The 16,807-nt window shown below is 48.5% G+C and overlaps 1 protein-coding gene across 2 annotated transcripts in view; it reads right to left on the bottom strand.

Moving 5' to 3' along the window:
- The window catches only part of glra3 (glycine receptor, alpha 3), a 291,131-nt gene that overhangs the window by 146,306 nt on the left and 128,018 nt on the right, over positions 1–16,807 (bottom strand). The gene's annotated exons all lie outside the window — the stretch shown is intronic.

Genomic DNA, 16,807 nt, shown 5'->3' with positions numbered 1-16,807 from the left:
TTCATCCACTTCTTTATTTGGTTGAGAACCCAGACATCCAGTACTCTGTTGAAACTGTTGCACCTCAGAGAAAACATTGTTTGATTGACAGCTCAGGCTCTCTGATCTCTGCAATGAATTTAACAATGTTAATTTACACACTGCTGATTGGTTTCAAGGACTTGTGGTTTCTGTTATTGACATTTCAAAGGGACACTTGTATTGCTTTGCAGTGAAGTGGCTTTTTAAACAAAATAGAAGGTTATGAATGGATTACTTTTTTTTTACATATCCTCCTGTCACTCTGGGCTTCATTGGTTGAGTATTATAAAATGTAGGTGAATGAGCTTAGAAGTGCCTCTGCTTGGCACAGGGGATATGAGGGACAGAGTTTGGCATGGGAGCATAAGGAGAACCTTTTGAACATATATTTCGAAAGTCACCTCATTCAGACTAGGGTTTATGACTTCTCTGACGGCCGTTAACCACGACTCTTTAGAATCCGGGCCTGACCCCATGTAAATCATGAGGTGTATGTCACACCGAACTCCACAACGACGCCGGCCAAGTCGGGAACTCTGGATGCCGGCTTTTGCCCGCACCCTTTAAAGGCACTCCTGAAAATGAGACAGCCTGGGAATATCGCCAAGAATTATGGAAACTAAACCTGCCCACCATTTGTAAAGAACTCCGAAATCATCGCGGCATGGTGAAAATGCAGTCTGATCAATAAACAAAATAAATAATAAATAAAATAAATAATACTTTCGATGTTTGCAATTGTACCTCCTCAATTCTTCTGAAAGCAAGTACTTGGTGATGCAAGGATTCCTCTGAAGTATGAAGTTGTTTTATTTTCCATTAAAACAAACATACAGAACAAAAACTATAATTCGATTCATTGAGTTCAATCCATGCACTTATCTTTGTGTAGTGACCTAAAATAAAGAATGCTTCCCCACCTCAACAGGCCATTTTTGTCATATTATGTACATAATATAGATTCTTTATGTTTCCATGTGGTGTGGCTCATTGATGAGGCCTTGGGTGCGATTCTCTGCAACCACGATGGGTGAGGGAATAGCGGGAGGTCCGCTCCTGCACCTCCCGCTATTCTCCCACCTCCCCCAAAATGGCGTGTCCGGTTTTGCGACACGCTGCTTGGAGAAACACGGGCCGCCGTGAGCGATTCTCCGACCCGGATGGGCCGAGCGGCCTGCCGTTCCCGACCTGTTCACGACGGCGGCAACCACACCTGGTCACTGCTGTCGTGAACATGGCGCACCAGGTAAGTGTGAGGCCTGTGGGGGACGGATCGGGGATCGAGCACCACAACCGTGCTCGGGAGGGGACGGGCCCACGATCGGTGCCCACCGATCATCGGGCCAGCATCTCAAGTGAACGCAGTCTTTCCCCTCCGCAAGATCAAGCCGCCACGTCTTGCGGGGCGGCTGAGGGGGAGACGGCAACCGCCCATGTGCGGGTTTGAGCTGCCCAACCCGCGCATGCGCGGCTGACGTCATTAGGCGCCGCCGTGGCGTCATTCTTGGCGCGCCGGCCTTGAAGCCAGGGACAAGGCCCGGCTGCTGAGTTTCCTGGTACGGCCCGCCTATCCCCCCGGGGTGGGGGGAATAGGGGGCTGGGAGAGGCTTCCGACGCCATCGTGAACCTCTCTGGGTTTCACAATGGCGTTGTGCCTTGCGGAGAATTCCGCCCCTTGTGTGTTTCAACATAAACACCTTTCTTGGTAGGCTTTAACATTTACAGTTCCATGTATGATCTTGCATGATGTAGCTTCCACCATGCAGGCTGGCTGCTTAGATAGATCTATTCTCTGACCATGTGACTACATACATCATACTCTGGACAGTCCACTCTCGAGTCCCATGTTAACCCTTGCTCTGCTGACGACCTTACGTTATAATGCATGCAGGCAAATATCACAAATTTACTTGACTAAAGCAGAACAAATATCCTCCAGCATTTCTGATCTCTTCACCTCAACAAATGCCTTCATAGTTATTCTTTCAGTTGATTTAATCTCTAATGATCTAGGGCAGCACGGTAGCACAAGTGGACAGCACTGTGGCTTCACAGTGCCAGGGTCCCAGGTTCGATTCCCCGCTGGGTCACTGTCTGTGCGGCGTCTGCACATTCTCCCCGTGTCTGTGTGAGTTTCCTCCGGGTGCTCCGGTTTCCTCCGACAGTCCAAAGATGTGCAGGTTAGGTGGATTGGCCTTAGTGAGCCAAAAAGGTTAGGATGGGTTATTGGGTTACAGGGATAGGGTGAAAGTGAGGGCTTAAGTGGGTCGGTGCCGACTCGATGGGCCAAATGGTCTCCTTCTGCACTGTATGTTCTGGGTTAACTTGTTTTGCCGAACAGGCCAGCTGCACTTCATTCTTGACCTGCCCTTTCAGTGCAGGGTTCAATCAGAGGAGATGCAAATCAAGTCTGTACTCTCTTACTTTGAAACTAACTTCACACAAAACTCAGGGGACATTTCAACTCTCTTATAGTGTGAATGTTCACTGGATATCTGTGGCATGAGATAAATGACTCAGGTACTTTCTCCAATCATCCTGAAAACAATGGCTTGGATTTAACAAATGTGTTAGCAGAGACCATCGTCTGGAAAGTCGGGGACAACACTTGCCGCTAGTGAGAGTAGGGGGTGCGGGGGTAGGGGGTATGAGGGAGTGGGGTCCTTGGGCACAGGGTGCCTGAATAGGAGGGTTCCCATCACTGAGCTTGCAGTCACACCAATATGTTACAGCGGGCAGCCTCACAATATGGGATGGTCCCCACCCCTGCCATGGTGGAAAGAGGCCCTTAAATGATTATTGAGTAAGCAGACTGTCTGCCACTTACCACCAGCTGATAAGATACCAACAGAGTTGGGTGGGTGACAGGCAGGGCATCATCCCCCCCCCCCTCCCACACTCGCTAGCAACCTGCTCCCGGGAAGCAGTTTGACTGGGTGGAGGGCCCAGGCTGGGGCGGGGCGGGGGGGTAAAATTCCTGCCAATTTCGATCCCAAGAGATAATGTGCAGTCTACAAATTCAGGCTATGACTTTTCTGCTCAAAAATGTGGAAATACGCTTGGTTATAAAATCTAACGCTTGCATCAAACTACATTTCCAAATTATTTTGCTGTAAAATAATCAAAAAATCACAAATGGATGATTGGGGGGGGGGGGGGGGGGGGGGGGGGGGGGGGGGGGGGGTGCAGGGGTGGGGCCGGGGGGGGGGGGGGGTAGCGGAGTTTAGGGGGAATTTTGGGAGAGACACTCCATCCACCCAATTTCAGATCTGCTGAGACACCAATGAGATCACACGGGAAGTCCTAACCTGGTGGATTACGATGTATAAACACAGGATCTTCCTTTTGTATTCATTAATTCACAGGGCGCAGGCATCACTGGCAAAGCCAGCCTGTAAATGCTCTTAAGACGGTAATGGTGAGCCATCATCTTAACAGCTGAGTTCAAAGGTCACCCATAGATTAGACCAGGTAAGATCAGAAGATTCCCTTTCCGAAAGGGCGTTGGCGAACCAGATGGGTTTTTACAACAAATTGTTAGTTATAGGTTCAGCATTACTGTACTTGATTTTTAAGCTCGGTTTGTTGAATTAATGAACTTAAATTCCCTGGTGGCTGTGCTGCGATTCAAACTCATTAGTCCAGGCCTCTGGATTGCTGGTCCAGTCTATGCTTGTCATTGCCGTGAGGAACGGAGTAGGTTGGAGAGCAGAGGGCTGGTAGTCGCCTGGTCTAAACAAGTGGCCAAATGTTCACACATCAGGTATTTAATCCTCTCTGTTCAAGTGAGGGCAACTCTGTGTCACCACTAGAGCACCTCAGTTTGACTTTTCTCTGTTGTTAAACAAGATTTAAAATCAGCAGCTGTAATAAATAATGTCTCCCCGCTATGTTCCTGACAGACGTGTACTGATGAACTCTTAAGGGAGGGGCAATGGCGGAGTGGTACTATCACAGGACCAGTAGTCCAGAGACCCAGGGTCTTCCCCTTCCTCTCCTTAGGCAGTCCCTCGGAGTCGAGGATGACGTGGCTTCCACACTAAAACTGAGTTCTCAGGTGACAGAGGAGTCCAATGCGCAACCGACAGTCTATGCCACAGGTGGTGTAGATGGGGCGGGTGGGTGGGGTGCCCGGGTTGCCACGTCCACCTTTCATTGTCAAGGCTTGGTTTTAGCTTGCTCTCAGCAACGAAACCCGAGACGTTTAGCTCCTTCCTCCGGCTGGCATCGACAAGATGGGCTGGATGGCCTCCTTCTGTGCTGTAACTTTTCTATGGTTCTATGAATTTCCTCCGCTTTGGACGGTCTTGAGCCAGGGGTTCCCAGGTGTCGGTCGGGGTGTTGCACTTTTTCAAGGAGGCTTTGAGGGTGTTCCGGAGCTGGTTTTCCGTGTTGAAGCGCTGAGTGGAGCGCTTGTTTCGGGGGTCCAGTGTTAAGCATGAGGACAACGCGGCCCACCTAGGGGAGCTGATTGAGTGTAGTCAATGCTGGGGATGTCGGCCTGTCGAGAATACTGAAATTGGTGTGACTATCCTGCCAATGGATTTGCAGGATTTTGTGGAGGCAGCCCTGGTGGCACTTCTTCGGGGTATTGGAGTGCTTGCTGTACATAGTCCACATCCCTGAGCCATATAGGAGGGTGGGTATCATTACTACTCTGTAGTTCATGAGCTGGGTGCCGAGTCTAAGGTCTTCAAACACTCTCTTCTTCACGCGACCAAATGCTGCACTGGCACGCTGAATACAGAGTTGAATCTCAATGTCGATGTCTGCTATTGTTGACAGTAGGCTCCCAAGGAATGGAAAGTGAGCCACATTGTTCAAAGACTTGTTGTGGATTTTGATAACTGGGGGGGGGGGGGGGGGGGGGGGTGGGGGGGGGGGGGGGGGTGCAGTGTGGCAGGTTGGTAGAGACCTTTGTTTTATGGATGTTTAGTGCAAGCCTCATGCTCTTGTGTGCCTGAGTGGAGATGTTGATGACGGCTTGGAGCTCGGCCTCTTATGTGTGCACAGAAGCGAGCGCCATCTGCATACTCTAGTTCAACAGACTTCCTTTCCTAAAAGCATTTAGTGAACCAGATGGTTTTTATGACAATGGTTTCATGGTCTTTTAATTCCAGATTTTTATTGGATTCATATTTTACCATCTGCCACGATGGGTTTTGAACCCTGGTTCCCAGAGCATTATTACCCTGGGTGTCTTGATTACTAGTCCAGCGACAATACCACTACATCACTGTTTAATTACTGAGTTGGTGATCAGCCATGGCTTAATGAATGGCGGAACAGGCTCAAAAGGCCAAATGGCCTCCTTCTGCTCCTATTTTCTATGTTTCTATGAAGCGCTTTAGAACACTTCACTGTTATAACGAAGGAAACACAGCAGCCTGTCATACATAGTAATGGTAAGGCTCTCTTCTACCCCACTGTGGGTGGGGTCAGATCCTACTGAGGGTTCTTGGATCAATGCCATGAAAGAACTAACACTGGGAAGGTGTAAAGAGATTGATCGCAAGTGTGAAGGCGATGAGCACTAAGGGAAGATCAAAAAAGTTCAAGATCAGCAGGGTAGAATAAAAGATTAAGGCACAACCTCATTAAAGCACATAAAATATTAAATGGAATAGATAAGCCCAGCATATTACTTCAAAGTAGGTCAGGAATGTAGAATCAGTGGAATCTGCAATGGTGCAAAGAGAATTTGGAAACATATATGAGGATGAACTTTATTTAAAGCATGCAATATGATTGGAATAGTCTATCAAACAGGATAGTCGAGACAAAAATGTTCAGTACATTAAAAATTCAACTTGATGTTATAATGGGAAACTTTATGTAGCTGAAAGATTGCTTCCATGGTTGAATGACCTTTTTTTCATCCGAGACGCTTACGAAACAAACCTTTTAGATTTTCTCAAGGGATGAGTGCATCTCTGGCAAGGACAATATTTGTGGCCCATTCTAAAATGCCGTCGAGACGGTAGTGGCGAGTCACCTGCTTGAACCGCTGCAGTGCAGATGGTGCATGCGCTGCACCATTGTGCAATTGGGGGGGGGGGGGGGGGGGGGGGGGGGGGGGGGGGGAAGAGGCTGTGGGGGGAGTTTCTGACTGTTGACCCAACAACAGTGAAGGAACAGTGGTATAGTTCCATGCCAGTATGACATTATGAGAAATGTACAGAACTGTAAGGGTTAATATTATGTCCGACTCAACCACTAGAGGGAGCTAGACGCAGAACTATATAAAGCATCGATGCTCATCCTTCTCGGAGAGTGTTGAGGAGAAGCTAGAAGACAGACTGTAGGAAAGCTAGTGTGAGTGAGAGCAGATCATAGTTAACATAGAACATAGAACAGTACAGCACAGAACAGGCCTTCGGCCCTCGATGTTGTGCCGAGCAATGATCACCCTACTCAAACCCACGTATCCACCCTATACCCGTAATCCAACAACCCCCCCCCCCCCCTTAACCTTACTTTTTAGGACACTACGGGCAATTTAGCATGGCCAATCCACCTAACCCGCACATCTTTGGACTGTGGGAGGAAACCGGAGCACCCGGAGGAAACCCACGCACACACGGGGAGGACGCGCAGACTCCACACAGACAGTGACCCAGCCGGGAATCGAACCTGGGACCCTGGAGCTGTGAAGCATTTATGCTAACCACCATGCTACCGTGCTACCCCTATTATTGGTGCTACCTAGTTATTGTATTAGTGTAGAGAATAGTGGTAGAGGAGTGTAGATGTATATTAATTGTCAATTGTTTATTATATAGAAGTGTAAAATTCAATTAAGTAGTGTAAATAAATCTTTAGCTTTGTTTAATATAAAATCTAGTTGTGGTCTTTGTGAACACTACGCCAACCATCCTAGGATCTGAACCACAAAGAACACCACAGCCAGGATGGTATGCGGCTTGGCAGTGTCCAGGTGGTGGTATTCCCATGAGTCTGCTGACCTTGTCCTTCTCGAGGTCATGGGTTTATAAAGAGTCTGTCAAAAGAGCCTCGTCAAGTTGCTGCAGTGCATCTTGTAGATGGTACACACTGCTGTAACTATGAGTCAATGCGATTGTGTAGGGTGTTGGATTGGTTACTGATGAAGTGGGAGTCTTTCTCTTGGATGATGTTGAGCTTCTAGAATGTTGCTGGAGCTAAACTCATGCAGGCAAGTGGAGATTAGTCCATCGTTCTCCTGATTTGTTCCTTGTGGATGATGGATGAGCTTCGGGGAGTCAGGAGGTGAGTTACTTGCTGCAGAATTCCTAGCCTCTGACCTGCTGTTATAGCAATAGCATTTTTCTGGCTAGTCCAGTACAGTTTCTGGTCAATGATGTTTATGGTGAGGATTCTGCAATGGCAATAGCCACAGGCTTGATTCCTGATTTTGCAGTGCTGGCAAATTACTAAGTCAGGGTGGCAGCGGATGTGTAAAAGTCGATCTGCCATGATCGTGACAAAAGGCGGAAAAGGCTCAAAGGGCCATAAAGCCTCCTCCTGCTCCTATCTTCAATGTATCTCTACATCCAAGCTGGGGAAGGAGAGAACAGTTCCTGCTTCACATGGCAATCATGCAAACAATTTGAAAGTGAACTTTGCTTGAACCTCTAGCGAGTACATAGAGTGGAATCTTCCAGTCCCACCAGCAGCAGGAGGTTTGGCAGATTGGGGTTATTTAATTTGGTGGGAGGCTTAAAGCCAGTTTCCTAATGATGGTGTTAACTTTAGCAATTAAGTTCTTGGGACTGTCAAGGCAGGTTAAAGAGAGTCCTGACGAACAGCACGTGCTCATTAAATGGCCCCCACCTCATCGCAACCCCCAGATTAAGATCCCCCTCAAAATTATTTCCCCGCCAGCGAGAAATTAGAACGTTCCCATTTACGACTGTGTATAAGTGGCTTGTGACTGGTCCGTTGGGCCTCCTCCATGGATTTGGGGCATGTAGACCCTGCTTTGGCCTTCTTATGGATCGCTCACAAAACTCAGCCTTTTGTCTCAGAATGGGTGCCACGAGGCCAGGCTGCATGATGGCTGGATAAGGGAGGCAGGTGAAGGAGGCTATCCAGGGAAGGAAGACAAACTGTTTGGGAAATGGAGAGAGACAGCGAGGACGTAGGGATGTGGGATGGAGAGAAGGACCTGGGGCTGTTGTGGTTGGGTTGCGCGACAATCGCCAGGCAGGAATGTTCCCTTCCAGTCGGGGAACACTTCACCAGTCGAGCACATTCAGCCTCTGATCTTCGGGTAAGTCGGCCTTCAGGATGCTCGATAATGCAGAATCGCTGAGCAGAAATCGATAGCCAAGCTGGGCACGCATGGGTACGGCCTTAATCGGGACCTTGGATTCATGTCCCATTACATTCACCTCCCACCATCTGGCCTAGGCTTGCGAAATCGTACCAACTGTTGAGAAATTTTGCACCTCTTTAACCTGTGATCATGGGTGGCACGGAAGCACAGTTGATAGCACTGTTGCTTCACAGCACCAGGGTCCCAGGTTCGATTCCCGGCTTCGGTCACTGTCTGTGCGGTGTCTGCATATTCTCCCCGTGGGTTTCCTACGGGTGCTCCGGTTTCATAAATACATAGAAGATAGGAGCAGGAGGAGGCCCATTGGCCCTTCGAGCCTGCTCCGCTATTCATCATGATCATGGCTGATCATCCAACTCAATAGCCAAAACCTGCTTTTTCCCCATAGCTTTTGATCCCATTCTCCCCAAGTGCTATGTCCAGCCACCTCTTGAATATATTCAAAGTTTTAGCATCAACTACTTCCTGTGGATATGAATTCCACAGGCTCACCACTCTTTGTGTGAAGAAATGTCTCCTTATCTCTGTCCAAAATGGTTTACACTGAATCCTCAGACTGTGACCCCTTCTGGACACACCTATCATTGGTAACATCTTCCCTGCATCTACCCTGTCTACTCCTGTTATAATTTTATAACTCTCTATGAGATCCCCCCTCATTCTTCTGAATTCCAGCGAGAACAATCCCAACCTAGTCAATCCCTGGAATCAGTCTGGTAAACCTTCGCTGCTCTCCTTCAAGAGCAAGAACATCCTTCCTCAGAGGAGGAGACCAAAACTGCACACACTACTCCAAGTGTGGCCTCACCAAGGCCCTACACAATTGCAACACATCCTTGCTTCTATACTCAAAACCTCTTGCAATGAAGGCCAACATACCATTAGCCTTCTTTACCGCCTGCTGCACCTGCATGCTTACCTTCAGCGAATGGTGCACAAGGACACCCAGGTCCCGCTGCACACTTCCCTCTCCCAATTTACAACCATTCAGGTAGTAATCTGCCTTCCTGTTTTTGCTTCCAAAATGAATAACCTCACATTTATCCAAATTATACTGCATCTGCCATTGGTTTGCCCACTTGCCCAACCTGTCCAGATCTTGCTGTAGGATCCCTGCATCCTCGTCACAATTCACCCTCCCACCTAATTTGGTCTCATCTGCAAACTTTGAGATGTTACATTTTGTTCCCCCATCTAAATCATTAATATATATTGTGAATAGCTGGGGTCCCAGCACCGATCACTGTGGTACCCCACTGGTTACTGTCTCCCAATTTGAAAAGGACCCATTAATCTCTACTCTTTGTTTCCTGTCTGCCAACCAGTTTTCCTCCCACAAGTCCCGAAAGACGTGCTCGTTCGGGCTGTTTAGCACACTGGAGGGTCTGTTCAGCACACTGGGCTAAATCGGCTGCTTTGAAAGCAGACCAAGGCAGGCCAGCAGCACGATTCCCGTTCGATTCCCATAACAGCCTCCCCGAACAGGCGCCAGAATGTGGCGACTAGGGGCTTTTCACAGTAAATTCATCGAAGCCTACTCGTGACAATAAGCGATTTTCATTTCATTCATTGTTGGGTGAATTGGAATTCTCCATCTGTGAACGCGAACATGCGTCGGAATGTGGCAACTAGGGGCTTTTCACAGTACCTTCATTGCAGTGTTAATGTAAGCCTACTTGTGACAATAAAGATTATTACATTATTAACATAGATTATCCCTCTCTCCAGTCGCACCATCTGGACCTGTAAAGACTTCATTACCTGGAAATATCCGCATTCAAAGTTTCATCTTGCATCATTGGCTTTGTCTTTATATGCTATGTTTGTGTAACCTACCTCTTCCCTCACCTGATGACAGAGCTACACTCCGAAAACTAGTGATTCCAAATAAACCTGTTGGACTTTAACCTGGTGTTGTAAGACTTCTGATTGTGGTTGGGTTGGGCAGGGGGTGTCTGGGCTGGGACCATGGGAGCAAAATGGTCATAAAAGGATGAGTCTGTGTTGTCCTCAGTAGGGTCCTGGGAATTGAACTGAGGATACTGGGCAGCGGAAGGAAGAGTCACAGTGAGAGTAGGGAGTGGATGTGGTAGGGTGGCATGTCCAGAGTAAAAGTGTGGTAATTGGAGGTTCAATGGGGCAGTTCACAGAAACCGGCAAAACAGGTAGCTGGGAAGCAGGACAGGTTTAGGTTAGGGCGGGGATGGTGATAGTAATGGATGGAGAGTCAGAGAGGAAAGAAAGAAAGTGCAGGCTGTCACACTTAACAAGATGCCGCATCGGAGATTGTTAAATAAATTAAGATCATGGTGTTAAGGGTAAGATCCTGGCATGGATACAGGATTGGCTGACTGATAGAAGGCAGAGAGTGGAGATAAAGGGGTCTTTTTCAGGATGGCAGCTGGTGACTAGTGGTGTACCTCAGGGGTCTGTGCTGGGACCACAACTTTTTACAATATACATTAATGATCTGGAAGAAGGTACTGAAGGAAATGTTACTAAGTTTGCAGATGATACAAAGATCTGTAGATGGACAGGTAGTATTGAGGAAGTAAGGGGGCTGCAGAAGGATTTGGACAGGCTTGGAGAGTGGGCAATGAATTGGCAAATGAAATACAATGTGGAAAAGTGTGAGGTCATGCACTTTGGAAGGAGAAATTTAGGCATAGACTATTTTCTGATTAGGGAAATACTTAGAAAATCAGAAGCACAAAAAGACTTGGGAGTCCTTGTTCACAGTTCTCTTAAGGTTAATGTGCAGTTTCAGTCCGCAGTTAAGAAGGCAAATGCAAGGTTAGCATTCATGTCAGAAGGGCTAGAATACATGACCATAGATGTACATCTGAGGCTGTAAAAGGCTCTGGTCTGACCCCATTTGGAGTATTGTGAGCAGTTTTGTGCCCCATATCCAAGGAAGGATATGCTGGACTTGGAAAGGATCCAGAGGAGGTTCACAAGAATGATCCCTGGAATGAAGAGCTTGTTGTATGAGGAACGGTTGAGGACTCTGGGTCTGTACTTGTTGGAGTTTAGAAGGATGAGTGGGATCTTATTGAAACTTACAGGATACTGAGAGGCCTGGATAGAGTGGATGTGGAGAAGATGCTTCCACTTGTAGGTAAAACTAGACCCAGAGTACACCATCTCAGACTAAAGGGACGATCCTTTAAAACAGAGATGAGGAGGAATTTCTTCAGCCAGAGGGCAGTGAATCTGTGGACCATTTTGCCACAGAAGGCTGTGGAGGCCAAATTACTGAGTGGCTTTGAGACAGGGGTAGATAAGTTCTTGATTAATAAGAGGATCAGGGGTTATGGGGAGAAGGCAGGAGAATGGGGATGAGAAAAATATCAGCCATGATTGAATGGCGGAGCAGACTCGAAGGGCAAATGGCCTAATTCTGTTCCTATGTCTTCTGGTCTTATGGTTTTATGGGTGGTGATTGAAGATGCAAAGTTAATAGGGGGAAGATTCAAAACTGACAGAGGAGAGAGGAATAGTTGAATTGGTTGGGTCAAGGAGGATGGGGAAAGTTGGCGGATGACAGGGATAGGGTAGAAGATGTTGGAGCAAGTCTTGAATGTGATGCACACCATTTTGATATTCTCAGCTACGCAATGTGGCCATTTTGAAACTGCGATCCCTCGAAGTGGGAGGAGGACAATTTGGGTTGGTAGAGTTTGACATCAGCACAATTGGACATTTAAAACCTTCTCCATGGACAGCACGGTGGCACAGTGGTTAGGACTGCTGCCTGACAGCTCCAGGGACCCGGGTTCAATTCCGACCTCGGGTGACCTCTGTGTGGAGAGGTCCTCCACCTCTGTGTGGAGTTTGCACGTTCTCCCCGTGTCTGCGTGGATTTCCTTCTGGCGCTCCGGTTTCCTCCGACAGTCCAAAGATATGCAGGTTAGGTGGTTTGGCCTTGCTAAATTGCCCCTTAGTGTCCAAAGATTAGGTGGGGTTATGAGGACGGGGCGGGGGAGTGAGCCTAGGTAGGGTGCTCTTTCACAGGGTCAGTGCAGGCTCGATGGGTCAAATGGCCTCCTTTTGCACTGTAGGGATTCTATGATTTTATGATAAAGGGACAACCTAATAATCATGAGGTAATTGGGTGACAAGCATGCTGAGTTGTGTTCTCCTCTCCACGGTGAAGCCCACACAATAACGGCTTTGTTCCAGGTTCAAGGGTCTCATAACATTAAGATCCCAGCACGGTTTGGAGCTGCAGTTCACTCATTGCAATTTGCCATCTGCTGCTGTCAGAGCAGGGATGGAGGAAGGGAGGTGGATGCCTCAAAGGAGGAGCTAGTGATGGCAACAAACTTGCAACTCCAAACCTTCATCTGCCCGCATGAGTGGTCATGGCTGACAGGTGCTCCTGTGGTTAGTCTCACTATGCTGCCCCGGGCACTGGTCTTTCTATAGATTCTTGAGAGTAGTGAGAGAAACTGAATAGTGTTCGTGGGTATGTTGCAGCATGTGGCTCTCATCACCCCGACAAAGAGTAATCTCCATGCACAGTCATGAATGAGCATTCATCTCTGGTCCTACAGGTTGGGGGTGCCAGGTCTAGACAGAAGCCAGGCACAGGGCTTGGCAGCGGATCGGTGGCTCTGAGATGGGGGGCAAGCAAGTAAAGAATACATTTGCTAGTTGTATTACTTCAATTCATTCACAGATCCCCTGTGGCCTAGATGATGCAGGTTCCAGGCAACCCTGTCATTTTACTGGCTCTCAACGAGATGAGGAGGAGACGGGGCTGTCACAGATTGGCACAGGGCCAGGAGGAGCAACGGCTTCTAGTTCACTAGTGTCCCTTAGGGAAGGGAATCTGCCGTTCTTACCGGATCTGGCCTACATGTGGTTCCAGATCTACACCAATGTGGTTGACTCTGAAATGCCCTCTCAAATGGCCGAGCAAGTCACTCAGTTCAGAGGCTTATTGTGATCCGCAATAAATTCTGGCCCTACCCACATTCCATGACTGACTAACCATAAAGATCAGGCTGCTGGCAACCATGGCCCATTGCAATGGTCAGCATTGGCCCAGCCACGGAGGCACTGCATCGATCTACAGATGTGCAAAAGGCAATGCCAGAGGCACCTTAGAATGTTCCAGAACATGGCTGCAAACATATGCCAGCTTTTCCGTGATGGCCTGTGGGAGCAAGGACTTGGAGGCTAACCCACACCTGTGGCATTAAAGATCACCATGTTGTGTAATTGTAATGATATAATCCTGGAGCTTATTTACTGTACAACACACAAGGTATCAGTCACTCATAAGGATTGTGTAAACATGCTGTTGATTCATTTATTAAGATTAGGTACATGAGAACAGTTATACATATGTATAATGCTTGTGGGCATCAGGGCTGTGTGTGTTCTCTGCTCAGAGCAAAAGTGGGACTAAGACTTGATCACACGACACATTTTACTTCTAGTAATGTCATGCTGATATCCGTAAAAGACATATTGCAACAACCACTGCCTTAACTGTCTTTGCCAGGGCTTCACTGGCGACCTGCATGGCATCTCCCAGTGTGTGGCCCACAAGGCCCGAGAGGTAACGGATGCCCACCAATTTGTTCAATTCTGACTCAATCCCGAAGCCAGGCTGAGTGTTGGGTTTTGCAGCAATCTCAAAGTTTCAGCAATTGCAAGGTGCCATTGGCTGCACACTTATGGCCGTGAGAGCTCCTTGGCAACAGTCAGTCACATTAAATCAATAGGAAAGGTTTCCACTCTTTGAATATGCAGCTGATACGATGATCATAAAAGGCTAATTCTGCATGCTGGTTCTCGGTTCCCAGGGGGCTCACATGACGCCTACATTCTGGACCACACTCAGGCCTCGGCAATTGCAGGGTTGGCTCCTTGGGCCTTGGGTGATGATGTCAGTTCACTTTCTGCAGAGTGCCACTGAGGAGTACTACATGCCTCTCCATGGTCCACCAGAAAGCAAGCGATAGGCCTCCTAAAGATGACGTTCAGATTCTTGGACCGTTCAGGCACGGCTCTCCAGTGCTCACCACAGAGAGTGCCCTGAATCATTGTTGTCTGCAGTGCCCTGCACAAACCCACTCAATAAAGGAGGATGTCTTGGCTTGAAGGACCAAGATGATAAGGACAGTAAAGGGGCCAGTGTTGACAAGTTCCAGGATGTCACAGAGAAACACACAGTGTCCTTTACAAGCATGTGAAGCAACAGACATGCCTGTGACAATCTAATATTTAGCAGATTCCGGACAGTGAGCTGTCGAGACACTTCCATTAGTATCTGATTTTTTTATCCTCTGCTGGCTGACAGATCCAAACTCTTTTTTGCTCTTAGGCAATATACTTTGTACAGATGTATCTTGATTTATGATGCTGAACTAAATGGCAATATTTAACCCCTGTCCTGCTGGTGGTTTGATCCTTTGTAAGCATCAAATTGTGCCAATATGCAGAACCCTAACGTTAAATGCACGCATTGGAACCTGTGAGCTAGGGCACACGTCAATTGAACTTTGATATTTCCAGACTCTTGTGTGATGTCCCTGTGCACTCGCAAACTAAGACTGCCTGATGCCCTGACAAGTGTCACTTTGGAGTTAATAGATGGTGCCAATTATCCTGTCAATGCACAGCAGACTGTTCACCCTCTTCCTGCACTGCTGGCACTTCTGTGGGTCCAAGGGCGCTAACGTGTGCCGCAGCCTCCATCCGAACTGCTGTGGTCAGGTGGGATCATTTCCATGCCTGGGAAATAGCACTTCCTGACTTTCCTGGATGGCCTGCAGGAAAACCGGCAAGAAGGTTTCGTTGAACTGTGATAGTCTGCGATACTCGTCTGCGATACCCTGGGCTCGGCAGAATCTGGGGCTCCTGGTCTGCAATGAGTGAATGTCCAGGGACCCTTTAAATATGGCTCCTAGACCTTCGACCTCTTGAGGTAAAGGTGGGGACAGTGATTTCCTGCCTGTCATTGTCGCGAGATTTGACACTTTCCTCACGGATACATATGAAATGAGGTGAACAGCACAAGATGCTACTCTCCTCTGCTAATCTACTGTAACTATTTGCACTGTGTGGTGAATTATACTGTATTGTAATTCACACTGTATTGCATTGCGTTGTATTGTGTCCTTGTGGGCTCTGTATGTGAGCCGTTGTGCGGCTCTGCCCATAGGGGAGATGAGGAGTTTGTACAGGGCTTCACCCTTGGCTCCGCCCATGGCCCCTCCCACTACCGGAAGTATAAAGTGCTGCAGCTGTAAGCCTGCTCTCAGTTCCTCTGGTTGCAGGCAGGCTCAGTTGTAAGACTATTAAAACCACAGTTTACTTCCAATCGTCTGTCGAGTTAATTGATGGTCTCATCAATTTAATAGTCTTAGAAAACTTGAAGAAAACTACTATGGAATCAGCCCTCAAACCTGACTGACTAGAACTCGACCCGCAGGCTGCAGAGGCGAAGGAAATCTTCCTACACTGGCTTCGATGTTTCAAGGCCTACCTGGCTGAATCAAGCACTTCCGAAACTACAGAGGAGCAGAAACTCAGCCTACTGCACGCACGGGTGAGCCATCGTATCTCTACTTAACTCAATTGTACCACCTCATATACTGAGGCTCTAGCCATGCTCGACCGACTGTACGAGCGGCCGATTAACGAGGTCTACGCGTGGCACATTTTCATGACCCGCCGCCAGCGCCCCGCGGAGTCGCTGGAAGACCTTCTGCGCAATTTAAAAGCCCTTGCTTGGGACTGCAATTTTCAGGCTGTAACAGCCTCCCAGCATATGGAACTCGCTGTACTTGATGTATACATTGCAGCACTCAGGTCCAACTATGTGCACCAGCGATTGCTTGAAAAAGGGGCCCAGAACTTGGAGGACACTGTAGAGTTAGCCAAGACTATGGAGGTCGCGTTCCGCAGTTTGAACTCATTCCCCGCGGACCAAGCGACCCCATCATGGGCCCCCGACCAGCGACTGTCCCATTCCTGCGCCGCGCAGCCACCCACCCACTATGCAGCGCCAGCATGCCATTTTTATGGCCAGCCCCAACACCCACGGCAGCACTGCCTGGCCCGCAACGCGACCTGCAGCAGCTGCAGTCGCAAAGGACACAATGCCAGAGTATGCCTGGCCAAATCAAAAACTTCAAACTCCCCCGCAGTCCAGAGCACTCGCCTCCCAAACTCACAGGCCCGCAGGCCACGTAATGCTGCAGCGTGTCTGCCGACTCCGCCTCCATCCGACATGTGCGACTCATGGGGGCCGCCATCTTGGCAACCCTCCTCCACGCGGCCGGCCACGTGCGAGTCATGGGGGCCACCATCTTGGACACCATCTTCTCCAGCACCCGCCACATGCAATCAAATGTAACCGCCATCTTGGCCATCAACCGAACCGAACTTCGACGAATACGATCTCAGCGAACAGTCATCACGGGGCCTCTCCAGCACAGCTGATCGAGCCGT

The sequence above is a fragment of the Scyliorhinus canicula genome, chromosome 8 (assembly GCF_902713615.1).
Source record: "Scyliorhinus canicula chromosome 8, sScyCan1.1, whole genome shotgun sequence".
In the NCBI taxonomy this organism is placed as follows: Eukaryota; Metazoa; Chordata; class Chondrichthyes; order Carcharhiniformes; family Scyliorhinidae; genus Scyliorhinus; species Scyliorhinus canicula.
The sequence above is the reverse complement of the archived record's forward strand: the minus strand, read 5'-3'. Positions and strand labels throughout refer to the sequence as shown.